This window comes from Buteo buteo, chromosome 7 (genome assembly GCF_964188355.1).
Source record: "Buteo buteo chromosome 7, bButBut1.hap1.1, whole genome shotgun sequence".
NCBI lineage: Eukaryota > Metazoa > Chordata > Aves > Accipitriformes > Accipitridae > Buteo > Buteo buteo.
In genome coordinates this window covers 12,899,293-12,924,454 of record NC_134177.1, presented here as the reverse complement: position 1 = coordinate 12,924,454, position 25,162 = coordinate 12,899,293, and the positions used below count along the sequence as shown (strand labels likewise).

At 49.9% G+C, this 25,162-nt stretch overlaps 1 protein-coding gene across 4 annotated transcripts in view; it reads right to left on the bottom strand.

The window, feature by feature from the left end:
* Positions 1-22,832, bottom strand: part of LPP (LIM domain containing preferred translocation partner in lipoma) — a 353,262-nt gene extending 330,430 nt beyond the window's left edge. For 3 of the 4 annotated variants that reach the window (XM_075031623.1, XM_075031621.1, XM_075031625.1), the window contains exon 1: positions 22,247-22,332. The gene's annotated coding sequence lies outside the window, so the exon portion shown is untranslated. Of the gene's footprint in view, positions 1-22,246; positions 22,333-22,606 lie in introns of those variants that run through there. The other variant, XM_075031622.1, reaches the window with a different exon arrangement.
* Between the last annotated feature and the right edge of the window lie 2,330 nt (positions 22,833-25,162).

Here is a 25,162-nt window from a genome sequence, read left to right as displayed (position 1 = left end):
GTTCCTGCAGCAAGGTGAGCCACCCTTCCCAGCAGAAAGTGGGACCCAGCACGGTCCCAGAGGGGCAGCAACCCACCGACAGACGGGCAATGCACTCCCTCCTGGCCACACATCCACAGCTGGGCAGGACAGGGACAGCCTGACTCGTCATACCAATATCCACCTGAGCCGGTCTGTCAAACTACTCCATTTGTGACCCCATTTCTTTAGCAGAAGGCTGAAAAGGTCAGTCTGGATATTTCTGTGGTGAAAGACACAGAAGACAGACCTTGAGGACAGACCCAAGGTACCAGAAGAACTGCACATCTGCTGCATCACAAGCCATCAAGTCATGATGCCACCACCAAATCAGACCTCTTCAAGACACTCTCAAAAGCATTTCCCATTGAGGAGCTTTGCTTGAGACTCGAGGCCCCCAGACTCCAAGATAGCAGAGCTCCTCTCCCCAAAGTCCCTCTTCTCAGCTGCCTGTACACATCCCTCAGCAAGGAGCACCCCTGAGAGCCTCACACAAGAGAGGACTACACAAGGGTTTAGCAAAGCAACGCCTTAACCATGCCAGCTCTGCTGGGGAAGCAGGCAAGGGATACAGACCTTGAGAGACAACAAGAAGTCCCAAAAAAGGGTCGGCCCCTTAGTCATGCTCATTCCTGCTTTGGCTCGGGTGGGGAAAGACAAATGAGTGCACAGTACAGACATACCCAAATCACTGCCATCGATTCCAGCACAAGTCTTCCCCCCACAGAAGTCCCCGGAGAAATGCATGCAAAGCCTGTCCCTAAAGAGCCACCTCTAGGTTTCATACATCCCCCAACAACCATTATGGGGAATATCCAGGTGCTTTTACAGCAGAAATAGTAACAACAGGCAGGCTTTTAGCTCTATGAAACTGAGGTCCTCCTAGTTCAGAGCCACTGCAACAGATGCTTAGTGGTCTGTGCACAGCTAATTCTGATTTTCATCTTGCAACAAGAAATCCCAGCTTTCTATCACAGTCCTGCAAGAGATAACAGCAGGAAAGTTTCTTGGTAACACAGCTTTACACTGTCAAGCTCCCATCTGGCATAACTCAGTAAAACTCTTGTGCCTCCAGATCACCAGCTACAGCGGTCGAGACTTTGGAGTCTGTATGCACCTACGTGTGCACATCTGCATCTTCGGTTTTATGCATAGCACAATACAGACCACTTATTTTAATGCACCATTTCAATAGGCAATTTATCATTTAAGAGTAATCTAAAGCAAATGTCCAAACAGCAGGAATCAGCTATCACAGTCAAAGCACTAAGTAGAGTCTGAACAAACTACCAGAACCAGCATTTACCAAAAGAGCACATCTTTTACAAAAGATTGTTTTCTTCATTTGCTTCTTCCAACTAGTTAAATTTAAGGTACAGCTCATAAAAAGCTGAGAAAGTGATTATAAGTTATAAAAAGCCATCCCAAGCTGAAAGGAAAATAAGGTGAGAGGCTGAGATCTACAAACTCTAAAATCCTTAAAGACGTGATGATCTGAAACAGTTTGTTCACTCACTGGCTGATAATACTGATGCTGTATTATCAACAGTAAGAATCAACATTTCTCAAGAAAAAAATAAAAAATACAGATTTAATACACAAGTACGGAAAGCAAGGTTTCCTGTTTGCAGATTTAAATCTATAAGCAGTAGTTTACAATGCCTGAATTTAAACTTCAGTCCTCTGTTATGGTTTGAGTTTTCTTATATTGTTCAAATTTTTCAGAAACAGACAGTTTAAAACCTCTGCAAGAATTCCAAGTTTCAAAGAAGTGCAGTCAGCACTTTCAGAAAAACGGGCGTCCCTAGCATAACTTTACAGTGGTCACTTAGAAATTGAAGTAAACAGACTCCCCAACCCCTTTAAAAGAAAACCTTATCCGTGAAAATAATTTCAGCAAGTGCTAATTACACTTCTCACTTAGCAGCCTGGCTGAATGTCATCTGTTTTTCTGACTATTCAAAAGTTGCATCTACATTTAAATCTCCTTTACACTTAAAATAAAAATTAAGTATTGGTAACACTTTCATCATCAGTACGGCTATACTGGTAGAAGCCCAAGCGTAAACACCAGTTAAACTGGGATAAAGTAGCCTCGCACTGGGGTCCTTCATTCCCATTCCTCTGTAGAGCAGATGGCTCAGCCTGACTGCCACAAGGAAAATTGTCATTTTAACCGTTCCAGTCACCAATTTTTAAGTGCAGACAAGCTCCCAGCAAGTCAGCCATCAGCATGAACTGACACGGGTCCCCCAGTATGATTGGCAGATGCACATACAGGTCCCCAGACAACAACCCCATTCAATCTGACCTTTTCATTTTAAATGAAAAACACTTAAAAGCCTGCCCTGTTCTGACATATGCATTTTTATGTCTTTCTCACGCTGTGCCAATATATTTGTTATTTACTGGCCAAAGTCCCCAAACTCAGAAGTCCCACGTTATCTCCTCTGCTGCTGGAGCCCTGATCCTCAGCCGTTCTGGCCACTGCCAGCGCCGAGGGAGCCATCTAAGGTCTCCACATCCTCACACATTGGAAAATCAGAACCCTTATACACAAACATCAATTCAGAGTCCAATCCTGACTTAAAATTCCACTTATATGCATGGGTACCCTACACTTGAACACAGCTGCCTGGAGACACGGACTGATCTTGCTACCCCAGGACACCGATGCCTGCAGGATTTGGCCCTAACAACTTTCTGTGTTTGCTTCTGTGCTTCTCAGGTTTCATTTATTAAAACTAAACTGCTCAATTCAAAAGAATGCTGCTGAAGTTATCTAATAAAAAGATCACGCAAGATAACAAAAGCAGGAGACGCGTTTCCTCCACTCTGCTGCCAGCAGCGGCACCTGCTCAGAGAGTCATCAATACAAACAGCAACAGCTAGTGTGCCCGGCTGCTGCCTTTTGGGAGGCCAAATCCTGTGTTGGTGTAAAGCAGCAACCATGCAAATGGCAAGTTTCGATCTGCAAGGAAGCACACACCCCTCTATCTCATACTCGGCACGGAGCTGCTTTCAAACCTGCCGCAAACCCATGCGTCAAAATTAGCCGTAATGAGACTTATCACTTCCGAACTCCTGGTCTGGCCCTCACGCTGGAGGAAGGCTGATGCCGGCCACAGCACGGACCATCAGCTCCGATGGGGAAAATTAGCTCCCATAAAAGAGCAAACTCGCTGGCAGCCCCTCCATGCTGCAGGGCGCAGAGCCTGGCATTAAAGCGTTGACCTGCAGGAGCCCTGGGGTCCTGCAGCAGTGGCACACTGGCTTCAGGGCCAGGGGACTCATTTTTATCTTTGCTGTCACATTCGATTTTCAGGTTTGTCCTGGGGTTCATAAAATGAGACTAAAACAAGAAGGAAAAAAAGGAGCAGGAGAGTAGGGGTAAGAAGGAGGAAAGACCACTCCCGCGGCACGGCAGCACCACAGGGAAGGCATCAACCTTTCCCAGATGGAGACTGCTGTATTATAACAAACAAAAAAATCATTTGGGGCAGAATAGACTTAAGCAGTGGCCGAGGAAGCTGTGAGACAGCCCTACCTAGAGCATCCCGGTGGCCGGGAGCCACCCCAGTGGCTCTCAGCTGGAGCCACTGGGCGATGGTTGGGGACCAACCCATCAGCAGGAGCAGCCACGTCACAACCCTGTTATTTTAAATGCACAAGGATGGCTAGAAAAGAAGGGTGGCTAAGGAACGAGAGGAATCAGCACGTCTATGCCAGAAAGCCTGCGGGTCCCATGCTGGAGTGGCCTTTCGGCAGCTCCCCGTCGCTGCCAGCAGCGCTGCCTGTGATTTACATGTCTGTAAACGACACCAGGGTCGGACTCTGTATTTTCAAGCACAGACTACCAACCTCACACTGTTTGCACTCCCTCGGTCTACTGGGAGTGGAAGACTTTCAAAACAGCCTCACTGATTTTCGTTTCTTTTTTCTTTTTCCCCCACCGTTTGCTGTCAGCATTTCACTAAGCCTGGTCAGAAAGACCCTTAGCAAGAGGGGGGTAGTTTCGCTTTCTCACTCGAATGCGCCCCAGCTTCTTGATCAAAGAAGGATAATTGATGTTGCTTTCAACTTCTCATGCAGTATCAGAACACCACAGAGCCTGGGTTTCAAACAAAGGATTATGTTTTGCAATCCAAAAACAAAAAAATGTCATTTTTTCCCCACCGAGGAATGGCCATCCTCACCAGGCAGCACCAGCAGAGTGCTGCCCTAACACGCCTCCTGCATCTTAAAGATGCTCAGTCAAGAAAAACAGACCAACAGTGACCAAGAGCAGAAGGGAGCAGAGAAGTGCTGTGCCCCAAGGCACGGAGGTCAGGAAGGTGCCCGGCTCTCCCCACTCCCAGACCAGGGTCTTCTGCAGCCCACCTTTAGGTTGCAATCTCCTAGGGCAGAGATGGCTTTTTTGTCCACATTTGTTCCAGTCTAAGGGTTTTATTACAAAGTTTTATTACAAAGGACGATGTTCCTTTAACCATTTTAGTTTTAAATGGGCAAAATTTGAAGGCAAAGGTCACCTTCTCCCAGGCTTGCTTGGGTGCCACCACAATGAAACCCTTGGCACCATGGCGGGCTCTCTTATCTCTCTTCTTAAAACCATTTGGAATTGAAACCTAAAACTTAGAGCCTACATGACCAGACAGCCTTTGTGTTCAAGGCTTCTGTTTTATCCAGTTTGGGCCAGATCATTTGAAAATAGCAACAAATACCTGACAGCCAACAGGATTCCCCCCTCCTGTGCCCACTTAGTCAGGCTAGGTATTTTTGAAAGCATTATAATCCATCATGACGTTTTAAAAAAGCACAATAGGCCAGGACCAGTAAATCTCTCTGGTTTGGAAATGTCTGTCCCCTCCTTCCCCACCATCTCCAAGGATGACCAAGCATTAGCTATCTTCTTTCATTTTTATACCTTAATAGAAAACTGCCCTGGTTTTAGCCTTGGAACAAATACCTTCAGGTGGGATGAGCAACAAAGGGCCTCAAACACCTGTATTAAAAAAAGAAGAGTTTCTCAGTGTAGCTGTTCCTCTTTCCAAATAGCTGGACTGAGAGGCTGAGGAAGCATATTCCTTAAAAAGGGAAAAGCCCCAATGGGGCAGAGGCGCCCAGGTTAACATGGAAGCACAGCAATCAGCCAGCAGAGAGTGGAGCCGCCTCACCACTGACCGCTCTTCATGAAAACATTTTTTGTTTTCAACAAATGTTGTTACCATCACAAATAGAAGAATTAATTACAAAAAAAAAACCCTAAACTTTTTTTCCCTTTACAAAACAAGAACTGAGTTGCAAGCTGACTCTTCCTGCAGAAAAATCCATTTTGAGAAAAGGGCCATTTATACCAAAGATAGATAAAAAACTCTGGAGCAATTCTGACAAGCCCTAATAACTGCTCTTATATTTGAAAACTAGGACCACAGATGCCTGTGGATGCGTTTGCCTTCTGAACGAGAAAGCATCGTTACTTCCATCATAGATGGGGACTGAGACATACAGAAAATATATTTAAAAGCTGGTTTAGTTCCTAAAGTACCCCAACTTCAGCTGGAAGCCAGGCTCCTCATTGAATTTGGCCCTTATCGCCAAGGGAATTAAAAAAAAAAAAAAAAAAAAAATAGCAGAGGCAGTTTTTCTGGCCATGCTTAACACTGATAAACTTTTCCTCCCTGTGACAGGGAAACCAGCCTGCCACCGCAGAGCCCCCACTCGCGGGCTGGGATGGGGAGGGATGATGGCAACGGTGCTTTGTGCCACCCCTCGCTGGATAACACACACGGCTGCTGTCACACAGAGTCACCAGACCTCCACCACAGACAAAGCCGCTGCCCCTCTTCTCCCTGAACCTCATCACCACTATCCCCAGGGTGCGCAAGACTCAGCCCGGCACAAGTAACTAAAATGAGGGGACAGAGAGGGTCTCCACTGTACACAGCAGCACAACAACGGGAAGGAAAAGTGATCTTGATGCCCTGGCTCAGCAGGACCGTGCACACACCATCCCGCGGCAGAGCTGTCAAACACCCATCTCTCTCACCACAACGACCCAGGAAACTGCCTGCGGGAGGACACGCAGCTCCACTCGCTTCTCCTGCATGTCAAGGGGGGACTTTCTCCCCCAAAGGTGACAGCGGTGGGGACAGCAAGGACACGAGCATGTAGCTGTCATGCTGTCTGCCCAGCACCCAGCCCTATACACACTCCCACCCTCCCAGCTGGGGCTTGGGCTCAAGCAAAGAGAAGGCAGCAGGGCTCAGACATCCCTCCATCACCTTGTGCAGAAGAACCTGCACTTGGACTTCCACAGGAATTCTGCAGACTATCCTCCTCTCAAAGGAACTTAATTAATTGCCTGTAACAGGGGACTGAGATTTATCACACAACTTCTTCTAGCACAGCAAGCGCAAATATTGCTACATCTTTCCTCTCCTTAGAAATGAGGGATAGGAAGTCTTTAGTCCCTGTATGCCATTTTATCTTGACCTGGAGAACTATATAGACTGGAATTGCACTGCATTTTGTTTATTTTTTGCCTAGCACCAACAGTGATTATAAAACTGCACTTGTGGACCCGTACAATTTGGTTCACTTTGATTGCATTCCTGTTTCTCAGTGGAAATAAGAAGGCTTTTGGTTTGCAGAATGGCAAAGTTATCAATTAAACAACCTCAGCACCCTTACTGGACCTCATCAGCGCTCACAGGGAGAGATCACGCTTCTTCCCATGTACCCGACGGTTTCTCAGCACAAAGTTTTCTTGGGTCCTAATTCTGTGTTCTTTCCAAGAGTTTGCCACATGTTATCCTCCAGCCTGCTGCACCTGAGCTCTGTATTTTGGAAGAGTAGGTGCCTATTTGTTTGAAACAATAGTTACAGTGTGTGGGTGCAACATCACACAGAAGGTACGAAACACTTGAGACCAAGAAAGGTCTTTTCAGTCTTCTTCCACCTCGCTGGTGTGATTCACAGGAGCACCTCACAGCGTAACACCACCAACATACCTGTCCTCGCCTACTCCTACCCTACCACGCTGAGCTTGTCAGCGGGACTGCAGAGCCCTGAAGCCAGCATTTATGTTATCAAGCCAAGTGTTTTTATTTTTTTTACTTGGTGATAGGGAAAACCAGAAAGGAACTGCTGAAGCTTTTGGAGACAAAGATCTCTTCAGGATGCGCCAGCTGCTATTTTCAAAGACTGACTTGGCACGGCATCAAGGAAACCAGCTTCCAACACGTAAGCAAGCAAGACCAGCTCCGTGCCAGCCATCAGCCAGGCTCAAGCAGCATTAGTGACTGCAGTCAGGAAGGAGGACAGGAGCAAAGACTAATACTGCACCTGTCACAAGAGGTACAGCCGCATGTCTGGTCACCACCCAAGAAGGAAACGCGAAGAACAGAACGAGGGAGGACCTCTGTCAGCCACCGCAACGCCTCAGATCGCAGCGGCCACGTCCAAGCCGGCGCTCGCCAAGACTGACCACGCAGCGGTGCGCGAGATACCACACTTGGCCTTCAGCCTAGAAACAGGAGACACGCGTGGGAGGCTGCGTGGGCAGAGCTGGCAAGCGAAGACTATGTCCTATCAAGCCTGCAAATCTGCACGCTGCACAGAGAGGCTCACAGCAGCCTCGCATAAGCCATTCACCCGTAGCCACCATATATCTAGTTACAACCCCCAGTAACACATCTGACTTGATCACCAGGCTTTTATCAGCATTCACAGAGACCAGAGAAGGTCAAGAGAGCCATCACCCAGGAAGAGAGGACAAGCACAGCGAGCTCAATGGGAACTTGACAGGCCAAGAATGACTGCAGTCACAGAGGACCGAGGAGAGCTCGCTCATGTTGCCCTCTTTTTCTGAGGCTCTCAAAGACGACAAAACCTCTGACCTTTGATTAAACCACGCTACTCTCAGAAGAGGGGGCGGCTTAGGGGCTCAGGGACTCAGTAAGAAACTATTTATCTCAAGGTCATGGGTTCATACCCTCTTCAAGTTCTTTTTTCTTAGTCAATTAAAACAGGGGACTCAATCTGCATTAAAAAACCTGTTACTAAGGGCACAGCCAGATACTGCCTCATGAAACAGGCAGATTAAGAAAGTACAGCCCCTTTGCTGTTCCTTGCAAGCCCCATAGGCAACAGCAACTTTGCGAAAGCTCCCTGTGCAAAGCGAACACGAGCGGCTTTGGCACCCAGGGTAGCAAAGCAGAGGACGGGACCGCAGGTGAGCAGGCTGCCACAGCCAACCTCCAACATCAGGTTGGGCACATCCCCGTAAGGAGACTTCTGCTCATCCCCATACCACTGCTTTGAGAGGAGGTACGCTCAGCTGGTCACCACTGCCCGGATGGCTATTCCTCCTGTACCGGCTGGTGCTCAGAGGCCAAAACCCAACCACGAGTTGGTGGTCACGGTGGGGATAAGTAGCAAGACTAGAGATGCGCTTCTGCCTTTGCACGCACAGAGCAAACAGCACCCAGAGGGCTCCAGCCCTTGCTGCCCAGGAGCCCAGCCACTTTGGACTGGACATCTCCCAGCCCTCGACCCGGTGGTGACATCGGACCGGCCCTCCGATTTGCACTGAAGGAGCACAAACACTTGGGTGGACACCGAGGACCAGCTGAAGGGAGGAGACCCTCTGTCCTCCTCCTGCTGCTGGCCCAGCCCCAATGGTGACAGAAAGGTGACAAACGCAGAGGTTGAGCAAATGGCGAGGACAGAGGACACCTTCCACTATGTCACCAGGCCCAGGGCAACGCGTGAATCGAGGTTAATGTGTATCTGAAACCAATTACTGATAAAAACCAAACTATCTAGGAACTCCAGCTGCTGCGTTCAGGGTTCCTGGTAGTGAGCACAGACACAGCCAAAACCTGTTGCTGTTGGTTTTTAGCCTATAAAAAAGTCAAGATAAAAACGTGCTCCTGCATGCAGGGTCCACACACTCGCCTCTGTCGCCTTTAGTGGCTTCTCACCGAGAAAAAACAACCCCCTCCAAATGCAGCTACTGGGTTTCATAAAATTTTTGCTAACTCGATGCTTTTCCTGTATTTACCCTTTGGTCCAAAAGCAGAGAAAGGATTCAAGCACAAACTCCCTGTGCACCAGGATGGAGCTGCTGGCCCTGCCCGGGCCCTCCCATGCATTGTGGCCAGTGCAAGGGTGACGTGGCAAAACAGAGGGGTTTGGAAACAAGCGGGAAGCAAGCAAGAGTTTTCTTCCATTCACTGAAGACGGTAATTATTTTGGAGAGGACCACATATCCTTTTGGCTTTTAATTAGTGGCAAACCACGTCAACTTTGGTTCATATGAGTGAGAAACTATTAGGGGCTATGGATCTGCAGCCAAGGAAAACAAATCTGTACCGGTCCTTCACCCCCAGAATAACTTCTGATTGTCAAGCACAGTTACCAGGGGAATGAATAGCTTCTCCTGCGAGCTCCTCACTCAATTAAACTAATGCAGACAAAAAGGCCAGGCAGCAGCAGCCGGCAGCACAAGGCGAGTCAGATGCACACACTTGGCGTGCACGGAGTGACCGCAGCAGGTTCAGAGTGACGAGGGAGAGGAGGAGCGGCCCAGAGCCTCCATCATCACAGAAGATACCCAAGGCTTCTCCTCGAGATGCTGGATGGTAAAAATTGGCAGGCTCTGCGCCCTGAGGAGACTTCAGGAAGCTTTAACTGAGAAGACAGAAGCACACCCCAGTATCCAGAGCTGTCACCCATATTTAACGGAGATCAAAGATCTTATCAAAGATCTGAGTGAGGAAACACCTAAGGAAAGTCCTTGATTTATTACTAATCCAGAACTATCCTCTCGCTGCCTCCCCCTCTACTCAGCAGCCTTGTAATTATAACTCTGCCTGCAAAATCAGGACAGCCATCAAGCCAGAACACAAAATAGAGGCCAGGAAAAACGAGTACAATCCTGGGCCCTTCCTGAGCAAGAAAGCCAAGCGTCTAAAGCATCCCAATCATCTTTCAAAGCACCAAGGAAAAAAAAAAAATTAGATGCAGCAGGAGCTCATTTTTGTTCCCAGTTGCTCTTTGCAGACCGGCTGTTGGGGCACTAATGATCTATATGAAGAGGATCAATTCCTGTTTCTCCCCCCTTGTGCAGCTGAATTAATGTCATTAAGAGGATGAATACGGGCCTTGGAGGCTACAGTGACATAAACAGGCCTTCCTTACTCTTCCCTCCTCTGTGATGTGCTACAGCTTCATTTTCTCTTTGGAAAGTTAGCTAAATAGCCTGTTTTTTTAGGGGAAAGCAAAGCTTCAGGGGGGTTCTGGCCCATGCAACACTGACCAAACTTCTCCTGATGAAAAAGGCTGCGAGACATTCATCATCCAAGACCTCTGAATACTCTGTACAGGCAAAGTTATTGCAGTGGCATTCCCTGGTCCTCGGTGTGTTATCTCCGGCAGCTGGCTGGGGCTGCACTTCATGGTGGGATGGAGCAGCCAGGACATGAATCGCAAACTGCAGAGTCCAGAGACAACTCCAGAATAAACTGCTGCTTCAGCAACACACATCTATACAACCTGCCTGACCTCAAAGGCATCATGGAGCTTGCAACTAAACATTCACCTCTGGGGAAAGAGAGGGAGGCAAGCAAAGGATTCAGGCCAGCCAGGAGCATCGTGCCTTCGCACACCTCTGACAAGGATGTCAGCGTGCGGACAAAGGCAGGCAGCAAGCAAAATCCACAGCTCCCTCCTTTCAGTTGGATTTTAATGAAGTGTGAGCGTGCAAACGTAGAGCTAAAGCCCATTCCCCCTCAAACACCGAAGAAAGTTTTGTCTTTGATTTCAATGGAAACCCAGCCTGGCCCTTGCATAGCACAAGCCACCATGGTCAGACCAGCCCGATGTAGCGGCAGCAGGTGCTCTGCAAAGTTGCCCCCACACAGCCATGAACGCGCCCCAGCTTAGACAGGCTCTTCCAGCAGGTGGTATTTGAATCCTGGGCATCTCTCTAGCAAAGTGCAATGATATTTAACTTCCTTGTGGGCTCAGGAGGCTGCCAAACATCTGTTGGGATTAGTTGGTTCATGTTTGTAAAGTGCATACAAATGCTGTCGTAAGGAAGGGGCTGACCTATTTATGGATGCGAATGCTGGACCGAGACCCAAACCCACATACTGTATTTGCACATACGGCTGTATCTCCCCTGCCAGATTTTACTGTGTGAAGCTAGGATGGAGGCACGAGGTGTCAACTATAACTTACAGCCCACTTTTGGTCACTGGTAATTTAAGTGACTCATACCGCTCCCCTCCTCCACTTTACCCCATCCAATTGCACAACTGAATTTTATTAACACAGCCAGGCTAGTGCAGCTCTACCAGGAGCCCCCAAACACCACACGCATTGCCCTTTGCAGGAGAAACCCACCTTCCCTCAAGCCTCCATCCCACTCCCCGGAGCCCCACCAGGGCTGCAGATCACAGACTCTCAGCCCACGGATCTCCGGCAAGCTCCCAGAGGCCAAGCTGCAGAAGATCAGCCACCCAAATTCCTCGTGGCAAGGGACTTTGCATCAAGTTTCACATTTCTCTTGGGTGCCCCTCCCTCCCACACAGGCCTCTTGTGAGTAAGGGCTGAGGAATGAGACGGCGAGCATGCACAACCCAGAAGCCACAGTGATAAACAGCAGTGAGGGAGATGAACTCCCCAGGAAGGACGGGGAAGAGCCAAAGTAGGTTTCAGATGGAACCAAGCACGTTTGTCAAAAGGATTATAGGTGGCAACTGCTTGTGATGGCAGGGCCACAGGAGCCGTACGTTCCTGTGACTCAGAATTGCTTTGCACCAAGTTGCAAGTCCTAGACATAGAGCTTTGTTCTGCCAGGAGCTACTGCTCCCCTTTCCTCCACAGACACATTTCAATACTTATCAGGTCTCCATCTTAGTCACATTCTGCTAACACACACTTTTTACATCCTTTTCATCTTCCCTTATAATCAGTCTTTTTACCCCCAAGTCAATCCCTCTGCTCTTCTCTCACCATTCTCCGCTTTACCTTCACTTCCCCGGGCAGGAGCTCCTCAGACCCAGACACTGCTCCATGGGTGCAGCCTCTGCTCTCTGCTCAGGTACACAGGACTTCAACACGCAGTTTGGCAGACTCCCTGCTCTCCTTTGGGTAGCATAAAAGTGGCAGGCTCAGCCAAAGATGCTACAGGTCAAATTTAGAGAGATGGACAACACTAAAAAATGTTGCCTATGGGATATGGAATCAAAAACAAAAAGAAGGATGAACAGGAGCCCAGGAGCATACCAACACAATACCCAGAATTACTCATATCTTTCCTTAGGTGGATAGGCCTTGTCTTGTTCTGGAGATCAAGAGCATCTGGAATTACGTCCATTACACATTACACGCAGAAAATAATCCCATCCTAGCAGGTGCATCTACCAAGACAGCTGGAACTAAACCAGATGATCCAATGTGGGACTGTCTGATAATATAATGCTAGCTTCGCACATCCCGTTCCACCCATGAAATTGGGCACACCCTTAATCAGGTATGAATCAAATCATCTGAGACATGAGAAATTTACCAAGAGCTGTTGCAAAAACATAAAGCTGCGTGTGCCTCACTGCACTTCACTTTCAAGGGATGAGCAGCTGACACAGGCAGACAGCCGTCCTGAACAGAACAAAGCTGGAGCACATCACTTTTGCTAGGACTTCTTGCACATGACGGCATGACCCAAGACCCAAAATACCACCTCAAGCATGCAAATGCATGCAGACCAGAGGCTCAGGCTACAGCATTCAGGGAACTCCAGCAGGCAGGGAACCTGAGTGGTATGTGTATGGGTATGACACTCCAGCGAGCGGCCTGACCCCAGACAAGGTGGGGCACTACCAGCACAGATGATGGTTGTAACACACCAGAGCAGGAGTTCTCTCTTTTTCACCCCAGGGTACATCACAGCAAGGCAACACACGAGGCGGTGCAAACGCGAGGTGATGCCAACCCATCTGCCCTGCATCCTCAGAGGGATCTGTTACCCACCTGTAAAAACAGTGACCACAAAACACTGCCAGAAGTTGTGTGTGCAGTGAGGAGATGGGAGCTAACTTCATGCAGAATAACTTAGAAATGAACCCACCCTACAGGGATCTTTGCGTATAGCAAGGCAACAAGCTCTGCTCTCACAGCTCCTTCTCCTCCCGCTCTACAATGCGGTCCTTAAAAACTTCTCCACCGACTTCCCCAGCCTCCACACACCCCGAGCTCACAGCTCTCCCACACAGCAGAGCAAAACACGCCATGCCAAGCCATGGAAGGAGGTGCACAGGCACTCCGTAAGCTGCCATCCTTTCACCCAGACACTCCGAGTACCTTGGTGGGCAGAGTGCCTTGGAAAGACGCTCTCATTTACATTGTTTTAAGTTCACCTGCTGCTCTCGCCTCATTCCCAAATCTCATATGCAGAGGGAGACTCTCACAGAGGCATCACATGCCAAGAACGCCCCACTCATCCCCGCAGCAACACAGAGGTCCAAGGCGTTATTCCTAACTTCCAAAATATGCTTGTGCCTCACAGTTCGTCACTTAATGCCATTGTCAGAGGCTTGCAACTTGTCTGCTTCGCTCACAGTATGATCTCCTGCACCGTACAAGGCTGAGTCTTCATTGCAGAGAGGCTATGGCCATTCTGCATGCTACAGCGCTGTTTCAGAAGAAAAGAAGCCAGACATCTCCCCAGATAACTTTAACCCTTTGGCCCATCGTTTCTGCCCCATCAGTCTGCCTTGGAAGCAAATTAGGATTCGGGTATAGGACAGTGCTTAAACACTTGCTTATCTTTAGGCACACAAGTAGCTGCAGAGAGTTCAGCTGGATTACTCATACACTTGAATTTCAGACTTACTATGCAGAAGGTTCACCAAGCGCTCCTTAAATGGCAAAGATGCAATGCCGTGTTTTCCAAGCTTGGCTCTGTGCAACCCAAGGAACCCGAGAAAGGAATGGATTCTCTGAATAAGCACCAAAGTGGAACTGTGCTAGGAAGTCATAACTCTCATTCTCCTGAAAAACAGCCTGCAGGATCAGAAGTGATGGAGAACCACCACAGCTTTAAAGGAAGCTTAAACTACCCTAAAAAATGGCAGTCTTACTGTACACAGGAAAACAAGCCACTGAGGAAGCATCCAGAGGATGATGTGAAGTCTCCTTTACCCTTATTCTACTCCTTGAAATATGTTTTTATACATAAATACCAGCTGGACCTTAACCATTTTTGTGGCTCATTTCTGGACCTCCCCACCACCACATTTCAGTTTCAACAGCATTAAGCTGCCGTGGTTTCTAAATGCCAGAGGCAAAGACTAGCTTCCACACTAAGCTAGGCATTTCAATACCCACGCAAGATAAGTACGGGCCTTGCCCCCCAGTCAAGGATGATGATGATGATAATGCATAAGAGGCAGGTAATAGTGGAAAAGATGGGGGAGATGGACTGTAAAGATAGGCATAACTGCAATGAGCAGTTCAGAGTAATCTCCAGAGTTGGGTAGAAAGGATGCTAACTTCAGTCTGTAATTACAAACAACTCCTTTCAACCATTTCTATGTTTGATTATCAGTTATGACTGCAAACTAAAGAGAAAAACGCTGGTCTAACTGGCTTTTTTCTCCCCGATTTCAGTGTCAGGGATGACACAAGACTCCCAACCCCACTCCTCTCCAAGCCTCAGTGTTCCATCAGTAAAATGGCAAGAATAATTTTCCTTCATCTTGGGAAGGCACTGCAGAAACAGTCCCTCCAACTTGCAAAGCACTCCAATGAAAGAGCAAAGAGCACTCCAGAAAAGCACAAAAGGAAATTAATAATTCTGCATTCAGTCCCAAATTTGAACACTATGTAGTAAATAAGGCTTGGGGCCACACATTGCACAAAAAGAAAACAAACTGAATAGCTGCTCATTAAGCATCACCTTCCACTCTGGGCACAAAGAGTAGGTGCTCTGGCAATTAAGTGGCTATATCATAATACCTGCTTGCAGGGGAGGCCAAATTAAGGTTTCATCAGTGACCTTCATTCTGGCATTTCATACCTTTGGAGCACTTGGACTTGACAACATTAACACCATTCTTTTAACCAATTTCACTGCTTGTAAGTAACTACAGGACTGCCACGTGGCTGCCACAATCACTATCTGTTTCTCTTGGGAAATCCAGATTAAAGGCTTGTCTCGGCCACAGTTAATAGCTTGAGGTATCTCTCAAGATTTGCCCAAACCAATGAAAAGCAAATCAAGTCTCTACCTCAAGTGATGAGGTATGTTCAATTCAAGCCATCTGATCTCCTTCAGGGCTGAGCTGAAACAGGAACACCACTGACACCCAGGCAAGCGAGGCAGAAGAGATGCAGCAGCTGGAGTTACAACCACTTATCAGCTGCTAATCCAATCACTCTCCAACCCAGTCACTGCGTGCAGCACACTGTCTGGGAGATTCCTTGCTTTCATTCAAGCTTGCCTCATTAAGCGGAGTAATTCAAGTCTGTTAAGGTGAGGTAATAAACTGCTGAAACAGAGAGAGCTCCTTAGGGTACATACACACAGCACATCGAAGATCCACATGCCCGGTACTGAGATATAAACCACTGCAGTTGGGGTACAATGAACACAGCAACTGCAGCAGGACTGCCTGCAAGTCACCGGTGAATCACCCCAAGTTTCTCTTCCCAAAAAGAAGACCTCACTAACCTGGGTTTCATCCAGCCAACCACACTGCTGCAAAAGCCTTAGAGGAGATATTGTAAATTTGCTCTTATACTTACCTAAAGTTTGGAGCTAGACTGCTCTTACCCCATTGCGCAGTGCATCCCTACCCACCCCACCAGGCTCCACAGCCCCTTCCCTCAAGGTCTGCGGTACGATGGGTCAGCCTCCTCCATCCACAACAAAGCAGCCGAGTCCTGGTTCCTCAGCAGCGTCAGGACCCCCAGCTGCAGGGCCCTGACAGGGGCTCTCCAGCTGGAGGAGAGAGCAGGAGCAGAAGGCGAAGAGGAGACGACCGCAGCTCCCCACAATGAGATCCATCGGCCTAATAAAGGGGGGACAGGTTACAAATTGATGTACAAACAAGGCCCGACTCTGTAATTCAGAGCTAACAGGGTAGTTTACTGAACGTTAATTAAATCCTCAGTGCCTGTTACCAACTGTGGAGATCAACTTATTTTTAAATTAAATAAGCAATAAATGCTTAGATGAAGTTCTATTAAATTTCACCCAGTGAATGAAGTATGTGGGGCTTTTAATAGACATTAAACAAGATAGTTATGGCAAGTTAGTTGATATTTTATTACCTAAAAGATAATGGCCATATTAAATCTCAACTAACTATTCCACTGGCAGCACAATCATCCGAGACTTGGCGGAAGTTTGCCTGCCTTGAAGCATCACTGGGCAGCGGTAGCAGGGGGAGGAAGGCAGCCAAGTGCTGAATGGCACCTACTTAAAGGATGCTCAAGTGCATAAACCCACTTAGGCACAAAACGGGATCCCTCCCAGCCACATCTGGAAACCCCAAAGAGGGCTGATGGGCTATTACACAGAAACAAGCTGGCGTAAACCAGAGACCCTCAAGCATCCCAAACCAAATAAAGCAATTTATGGGGTTACTGAGGAATCACTGTATTACAAGGTTCCCTTATGGCATCACAGGCCACAGAAAACATTCTCCCTAACAGCCTGCAATGCTCAAAAGCTGGTATCTTTTTCTAAGAAAAGGTTATCAACAGCCCACAACTCCACCGATGTTTGTTTTCCTTTCCTGAGCATATTGCAATAGCTTGGGAGTGCTTGAGTGACTCACACGTGTGTCACTGTCACCCACAGATCCCAACAACAGATACTGACAGTCTAAAATGACAGAGACTTGCTGACAGCAACTTAAAAATGATCATTTTCATGCCAGCTCTTGCGCTTGCTCAGAACGTGATCGAAACCAGCTCTTTGAGATGAAAGCAGAATCTCTACCGAGGTGTCTCTACCGGTAACCTTAATCACAACGATTAAGTGTGGGTAGTGGGTTTTTTTTTCAGGCCTGGATTGGAAACATCGCGAGCCCTACCTGCCCTGCTGTGCCCAGAAGCAGGAGGAATGGAAAGAGCCGAACCCTGCACCCTGCTAACCCCCACTTCTTGGGCAGGCACAAGCTCTCAAAAAGCTTTTAAACTTTGTGGGGTTTTTCTGGTCTGTGGTTTTCGGTTTGATTTGTTGTTTTCTTTTCTCTGTTTGTTTCTATTTTTACAAAACAAAAAGCTCCCTAAATTAAAAAGAGGAAAACACAGAGCTCTTCAGACTTTACCGATGCTCTCCTCCAGCATCCCAATGCACGTGTGAAAGCCAACACCATCCCTCCAATCCCTCCTCCGGAACCATTGTTCATAAAGTTACTTCAAGTCCTATATTTTCCTACATATAACCCACAGTCTTTAAAGGTATTGTTCCTTGTGACTCCGTCCCTCAGATAACCCACATCCTTAGATAAGCTATGGTTTCCGTCTCCTCCGCTCCTGCCTGCTTTTGAAGCGTGGCTACAGTTCCAGTAAGCTCTCTAGTTTTTAGCAGAATTACCCTGCTGTGAGAGCAAAGGGCGAGGATGAAGCTACCAGGGTAAGACAGCAGCTGCAGGGGACCGAAAGCAGGCAAGAGCATCGCTGCCTCGCTCACGCGTGCACATAGCAAACGCACACGCTGAATCCCAGACTTCTGGCGGGTCACCTAGACTTGGTAGTCATCTTGCTTCCCTGAAGGCTTCTCTCCATCAAAAAAATAACATACCTAAAAAGCATAGAGGTACCTAAAGGAAATGCATATTTCTTCGTCATCTCAATGCCATCTTTAAAACCTCTCCACGCATCCACTGGGACTCCCCCCCACCCGAAGGGATTACCAGAGCTACCACAGACGGCACTGGGAAGAGCATCGATGACCAGCCAGAGGTGAAACCCAGCGTGGTCCGGGGCCAGCCGGAGCAGAGGGGGGGGGTGCTGCCCAGAGACCAGAAGAGTTTATTAGGAGAAAGGCAGAGCTGTGTAGGTCAGGCTTTCAGATGCTTGACAAGGAACAAAGTGCCACCGAGGACGCATTGTTCGCACAACCATGAAGGAATAGAGAAACCGCTGCGGGCACCCGGAGGGTATATGTTTCCACAGATGCACGGAAACTGTCTTCTTGCAAACAATTTGTCATCCACCCAAGCTACTGCTTTTCTCCAGCTACAGTCAGCAAGAGATGTTTCAGAGAAACCTGTGCCAAACAGTCTCTTCTTTCCAATCAGATGTTTACAAGAGCCATCACCATTAGGTGGTATAAATCTGAATGTACCTGACGTTCATACAACCATCCCATCTCCTTTCCATGCTTGGCTAAATTCTTGTCCTCAGCAACGTTCTGCATGACAAATGCCACCATTTAGTTACATGGAAAAGTACTTAATTTTGTTAATTTTGAATCAGCCACTTTCACCTTGGCTTGCACTGGTACAAAGGCACAGAGACCCCTTCTCCACTGCACTCACTGTTTCTTGACAACTTTCTTACATGTATCCTTTACAGAGGAGCAATCCCAAACTACTGGTCAAACTCCCTCAGGTTTTCCAGTTCCCCACCATTTTTACTATCCCTCTCCAAAACTGCATACACCAGGCTGCACTGGTCATAAGGGAGTCACTTAAGTTTTACAGTCAGGCATTATACAGACAAACACAAGCAGCGATTTTAACAAACAAGGCAACAGTCAGGCTTTGAAATTAAGTGAGTGGTGTCTCCACTCTGACCATGAACTCCCACACCGCAATTCGTACTATGAGTTATAATTAAAAATACATACTGATGATCATATTATATATTTAAAAGCACTCCAGCTCCACCGAGACTGTAGCTGACACTATTAGGTGCCTTGCAAAACTCATTAGTCCAGGCCTGGAGCTTCACCCCTGAACATCCTAGAGAAATAAGGGATACACATCCGAACCCGCACTTTCATCACCTGAAAGCTTGAATTACACTGCACCAGTTCCTGATGCTGGTAAGGCGGAGCCCATTATCTCTCACTAACACAGCACAGCTGAAGACGATATTCAGAGCAATGCAACTTGGAGATGTGATGTCCTCTGCGAGTTTCCACGAGACAAGGCATCTCAACTGCCCAGGAACCTGGGATTTTCTGTACCCAACCATGACTGCCGGGATACGGGATCTGAAATCCACTCCTGGACCACCAGTCTAGAAGCAGGTTTTTGCTGGTTTGCCCTGGTTTCACGAGAGCACATCACAGACTATCATTCAACACTTTTACCCTCTAAACCTGGGTGACTGCTCATCCAAACTAGCAGAAGAGGACAGGACCCACAGAGCTGGAGCCCACACCGAGATGGGCACGCTCACCAGCATCCTGCCCCGACACCCGGGCTGATCTCCAAGCATGCTCCAAAGGTGAAAATCTCACCTTGGTGCAACAAGGAATTGGAGCTTCTCTCCCAGCTCGGTACCAGCTGCCCAGCCAACCACACTGGGCCATCGGGACTTGCACAATGGAGACAGCTACGCACCGACAGAGCTGTAATCCTCACCGACCCAGGCACCCTGCACTGTGGAGACTGCACAACAGCAATTCCTAGCTGTTCGGGGCTGTACCGACAGAAGCTTCAATGAGACACAGTCTCAGCTGCATTTTCCTGGACGCGTCCTCCGTTTCCACCCAGGAGCTTGCCCAAGCAGCGTACAAGGGTCACATATCTCTGACTGGAACTTCTGGAGAGCAGGACCGCTGGCCACACAGGACACGTGCATGGCCAACATGCCCACGGCCTCCACACAAGGCACGCACTCTAGGGCTAACTTTTGGAAAGAGGGCATTCAAAATCACTCAGGTGCCCTCTCTGTACATAAGGAGCACATTTTCACAGTCCAACAGACTCATTGCACATTGCCTACCTGCTACCAGGCACCTCTCTCCAGCCAAGAGACCCCCAAAAAGCCTACAGTGACCTTCAGCAACCCACATGCTCCTAACAGGCCCTCCAACCACAGGGCTGGGAGAAGAGCCTCCAAGGACCAGAAGACATGTGATGGCAGGAGAGCTCCCAGCACCATAACTGATGAGGACTTTGCGCCACCACTGTCCTGGACCAGGTTCCCCCAACTTGGTAGCTTTTCCCAACAACAGCCAACACAAGCAGACTTAGGTGGGGGGGGGGGGGGGGGGGGGGACGACAAAAAAACAAAAAAACCACAAACCCTGAAAAAAACAATTAAAGGAAAACTATATATGAAACTCAACAATTAGAGGGGAGCAGGGCTGAAGGCCCCGTTAGCAGCACCAGCATCCCACTGGAGCTGCAGGCAGGATTAGACACAGGTAGGAGCTCGCTGCCAGGTGGCCCCTATGGCCACCACCCACACCGTCACCTGCTGACAGCCCATCCCATAGGGAAAAACCCTCCAACAAAGGCTAAACAACTGAAAGAGGGGAATAAAAGAGCTCATAAATTGAGGAGTGACAGGATGAAAGGTCATGGGGTGGGTGGGGAGAAAGAGAGTAGGCCAACGGGCAGAGAGAAGATTTCAATAGTAAATCTTTATCCTGAGATGGAAATATTTCCTGAGGAAAATCCCATATTCCAGAGCACTATTTAGCCTTGCCTGGGCCAGTCCTACTGCAGCAAGGGTGGGGATAACCAGAAAGTCCCTCGCATGCCCAAACTGCGCCGCTACACAGCAGGCTGGGCTACACACAGGACTGCAACCAACATTTTCCAGCGTGAACGCAGCTGCGTTGTTCACATACAGATGAAACGCTGTGTCCCGTTCCCCGGCTCCATCTGTTCCCCTGCCCTCCTAATATCCCGTATCTGTAATTACTTGGTGAGCCAGCACCTGCTGTATCACCCAGGTCCTAGACATTGAGGGACTCCCCGCTCTCTCGGATCTTGCCCCAGAAATCATCCCTGGAAAGTATAAGCACAAACTCTACAGGTGAATGAGTCCCAGAAAGCGAAGAAATCCTCAAATCTAGAGTATTTCCAAAAACCTAACGCTTCCATGCGAAACCTTGTATTTCACATGGGTCAGAACCACTTTGTGCACAGGGGCCAAGGTGTTGTGGATGTGCAGGAAGACACATCAGCAAGTTTGAGGGCTCTCGCAAGCTTTTAAAACTTTTGTGTACCAATCGCCTAGCAAGACAGAAAGACACCAAACAGGAACCCAACCCAAAAACCAAACAACTGGGCCAAAAAGCCAACTCATGCAGGCATAGAAAAACACCAAACAAAAAACTAATAATCAAGACAAAGCAAGAGAATCCAACGCTCACTTGTTTCACCAACGGGGCCAAACTGCACCTCGAGGTACAGTAGCCAGAGCAATTATGGCAATGAGTTTCACCATCAACACCTCCTACTCGGGAGCACTGCCTTCTCCCCAGCGCAGCCCCAGGGCGTGGAGAGTGCTCCTGAACAATGGCAGGAATAAGATTTGCCTGTTCAAAAGGGGAGGGCAAGAGAAGGGGGAGGGAAAAAAAAAAAAAAATTATATTTAAAAAAAAAAAAAAAAGCCCAGGGTGACGTAAGGCTGTGGGAAACTTTTACGTCCTTACCTGCTGGGGAAGGGTGGGCCTCCCCCGGCATATAAAAGGCTGCCGGGGCTTTACTCAACTTGTTCTTTACTACCGAGCCTCGGCCGAGGGGGCGGCCGGCGCAAGGTGCGGCGGCGGGGCAGCGCTGCGGCCGCCGCGGGGGGGGGGCGGAGGCGGCCCCCGCCCGGGCCAGGTGCACCTGCGGCCGCCAGCACCGAGCCCCCGGCCGCCCGGGCTGGGGGACAACGGGACCCCGGCCCGCGGGGCACCGCCGCGGAGCCGGGGGGGGGGGGAGGCGTGCAGCCGGGCCGCTGAAGTCCCGGGGAAGTTGCTCCCTGCCCCACACCCGAGAGCTGCCCCCGCCCCACGGCCGAGCTCGCACCGCACCGCGCCGGGCCGGGCCGGGTCGGGCCGTCCCCCTCTCCGGCGGCCGCGGCGCCCCGGGCGGAGGGAGGAGCCATACGCGGCCCCCCCCGACCGGCCGGCAGCGCTCCCCGCCCCGGCCGGGGGGTTCCAGCTGTTGCACAGCTGCCTCGGCGGGCGAGGGTTTGGGGAGGGGGGTGTGGGGGGGGGTAGAGGAAGGGGGCAAGTTATTATCTGCAACAATACCTCGGGGGGAGGAGGCAGCGGAGGCGAGCGCGGCGGCGGCGGCGGCGGGAGGAGGAGGCGGCGGGGGGGAGGCGGGGCCGGGGGCGGGGCCTGGTCCCGGTACCGCCCCTCCGCGCCCGCCCTCCCCCCCCCCCCCCTCGGCCCCGCCGCCGGCCCCTTCCGCCCGCCGGCCTCTTCCGCGCTCCGCGCCGCTGCCCCGGGGCACCCCCCACCCCGCATCCCCTCGGCATTCCGCCCCCCCACGGCCCGACCACCCCCTCCCGCATCCCTCCCTCGGCTCCCGCCAGCCCCTCCGCATCCCCCCGGCCGCGGCACTCCCACCTCCTGCATCCCCCCCCCCCCCCTCCCCGCGACCCTTACCTCCCCTCGGGCGGAGAGAAGGGGAGGGGGGGGCCGCGGCAGCCCCGAGCTCGGCGGGACGCCCCCCCCCGAAACAAAAAGCGAAAGCGGCGGCCGCTGCCTCCCACCCCGCCGGGCTGCTGCGCTCTGCCCGGGGCTGACGTCAAGGGCCCAAATTCCTGCCTTTCCCTGCAGGCAGATTTGTCCATGTAAGGGCTGGGGCCGGGGCCGGGGCCGGGGCGGCCGCATGGCGGGGAGGGGGGGGCGGCAGCTACCGGCACCTCGGGGAGGGGCGACGGGGCTGCAGGCAGCCCCGACCCCGCAGGCATCCCCCTCCCGCCCTGTAACCCGGCGGGGTTAGGCCCAAAAACGCGCAGCGTTCAACTTTTGGCAAGAGTTTTGTCCGGGGTTCCCTCAGATTTTGGGGGACGCTTTTTCCAACCGGCTTTTTCCTCAGTTCTGCCCCGAGCGGGGCGCATCGAAAAGGTGGGGGGGGAAGGAAAAGGTGCTCGGAGCTACAAAAGGAGCTGCCGGCGCAGAGATTGAAAACAAAACCTGTCGAGCATACTAAGGAGCGGGGGAAGGGAAAGTGTTCGCTGGTCGCTTTCTGTTGATTGTTTTGTGGCTATTTATAAGGACTGCAATTAAAATAATTCGGATTTTGAGTGTGATTGTTTTTATGGTGGAATGTTACCCTTTAAAGTAGCTGCTGGGTATCTGCGTTTGCCCTGAAGAGAAGAAGACAGAAGGGTTACATTGCATTCAGGCTGCGGAGGGGAGAGTTGCCAAGCCTTACTCATTTGGAAAGAGATTTCTGGATGAGTTTTTAAGCACTTTAAATATATTTCATTTTGACAGTAAAGGGCTCTGCTGTGCGCTTTCAGAAGATGTTTACAATCTTATCCCATTACCAGCTTTAATGTCTACAGTCACCGCTTGACAGCCCCAGGAGGGGAAGTTTGCACGTAAGGACCCAAAAAAGGACATTAAGTGCCTAAAAGACTTCAGAAGCTGGAGTACCGAGCTGTGAGCCAGCCTCCCTCCCCCTTCCCCGACTGCCAAAGTGTCTAAAACAAGCAAGCGTGCTCCCAGGTTGACCCGAGCGCTCTGGCAGATCGGACACCCCAGGAGATACCACCCCACTCTGACGGGCACCCCTTCCCCAGCAGGCCCCGCAGCAGGGGAAGCATGACATAGCCCAAATTCAGTCCTCGGTGCAAATCCCCCATCTGTGGTTGATTTGGTGTCCTACGCTGGCCCCCGCTTCCAGGGGTGCTAAATTCCTCCCGAGGGATGGAGAGGGCTGCCGGGGCCAGATGCTATCTTAGAAGCGCGGCAGCTAAAGCTGCGTGAGCCTGTCAGTCACAGCCACAGACGTTTTCGAAGCGTTAGGACTGTGCCTAGAAATACCTTAGCCTTGTCCTAGCTGCCTACCCTGTGTTTAAACCCTGCTGAGATCCAAAGCCAAAGCAGAATAGCGCATGAGTCACCAGGGCGCTGTGCCGTAGGTGTACCTAGAGTGCCGTAGAGTGCCGATAGCGCTCGACAAACGTGGCCTGTTGTGAAAGACAGGGGCATGGCTGCTTTCTAAAGCGCTGGTGGATCAGACCGTAGCACCAGCACAAGCTGGGCGGCCAAAGCCTTTGCCCAAGGCCCTGTAAAATGAGGTTCAGTTCCCTCCCTGGAGAACCTACAGCTCACGTGTCTCCTTCCAGCTGAGTGCTTTGACCACCAGGCTGCAAGGTCGTGCTCCTTCACCATCGAGCGCCGAGGGCAACTCACGACGGTATTTTCTGCCGCAGGCGGCAGGCAGTCATCACAAGGGACTTCCTGGCGCTCGTGTCTGTCAACCTCAGCGTGGTGGGGCTTTCGACGGAGCCCGGATTTGTAATGCTCTGGAGAAGCAGATTTTCAGAAGGGTTGTTGTTTGGTTTGTTTCTTCTCTGTTCGGTCTCTCTTGCAAATCTGCAACAGCCCTTGTTGTGTCAACTGGTATCTAGGGGAAGCATCTGAAAACTAAAAGAAACTGTTTGGCCCAAGATGAGAGACAAGTGTTCTCCATTTAGTATTTCAGAGAAAACCAGTGGTCAAATATTTTCCTTGTCCCATAGCCAACAATTATTGCTTCTTTATCCATCAAGCTTATGCAATTTTCCAGTCGTGTTAGCAGAAGAGAGAATACTTTGCACATCCGTAGCAGCCTCCTTTGAATGATCCCGAAAGTTTGAAGCTTTGAGCCTCCAGAGTGCGAGATAGTAACTACTACTACCTCCATTTTTCAGGTAGATGAACTGTGACTAATCCTCTGCAGCACAGCAGCAGAAGTTTGATTTGCAGCCCATTACTCTTGTAACGCGCTGACCAGAATGGTCACTGCCTTGTCAAGCACAGCGTGAATTTTCTATTTTTTTTCAGTCTCCTATCATGACCAATATCATACACTTTGGAAATGAAAGTAGAAAATTCAAGGTGTTGAGCCTGGCTGTGAAAATCTGCTCTTTGCCTGGAAAGAATCAAAAATACTGGCAACATGCAATCATTCCTTCAGCAATATCTACCGCACCCTGCACCATAGCA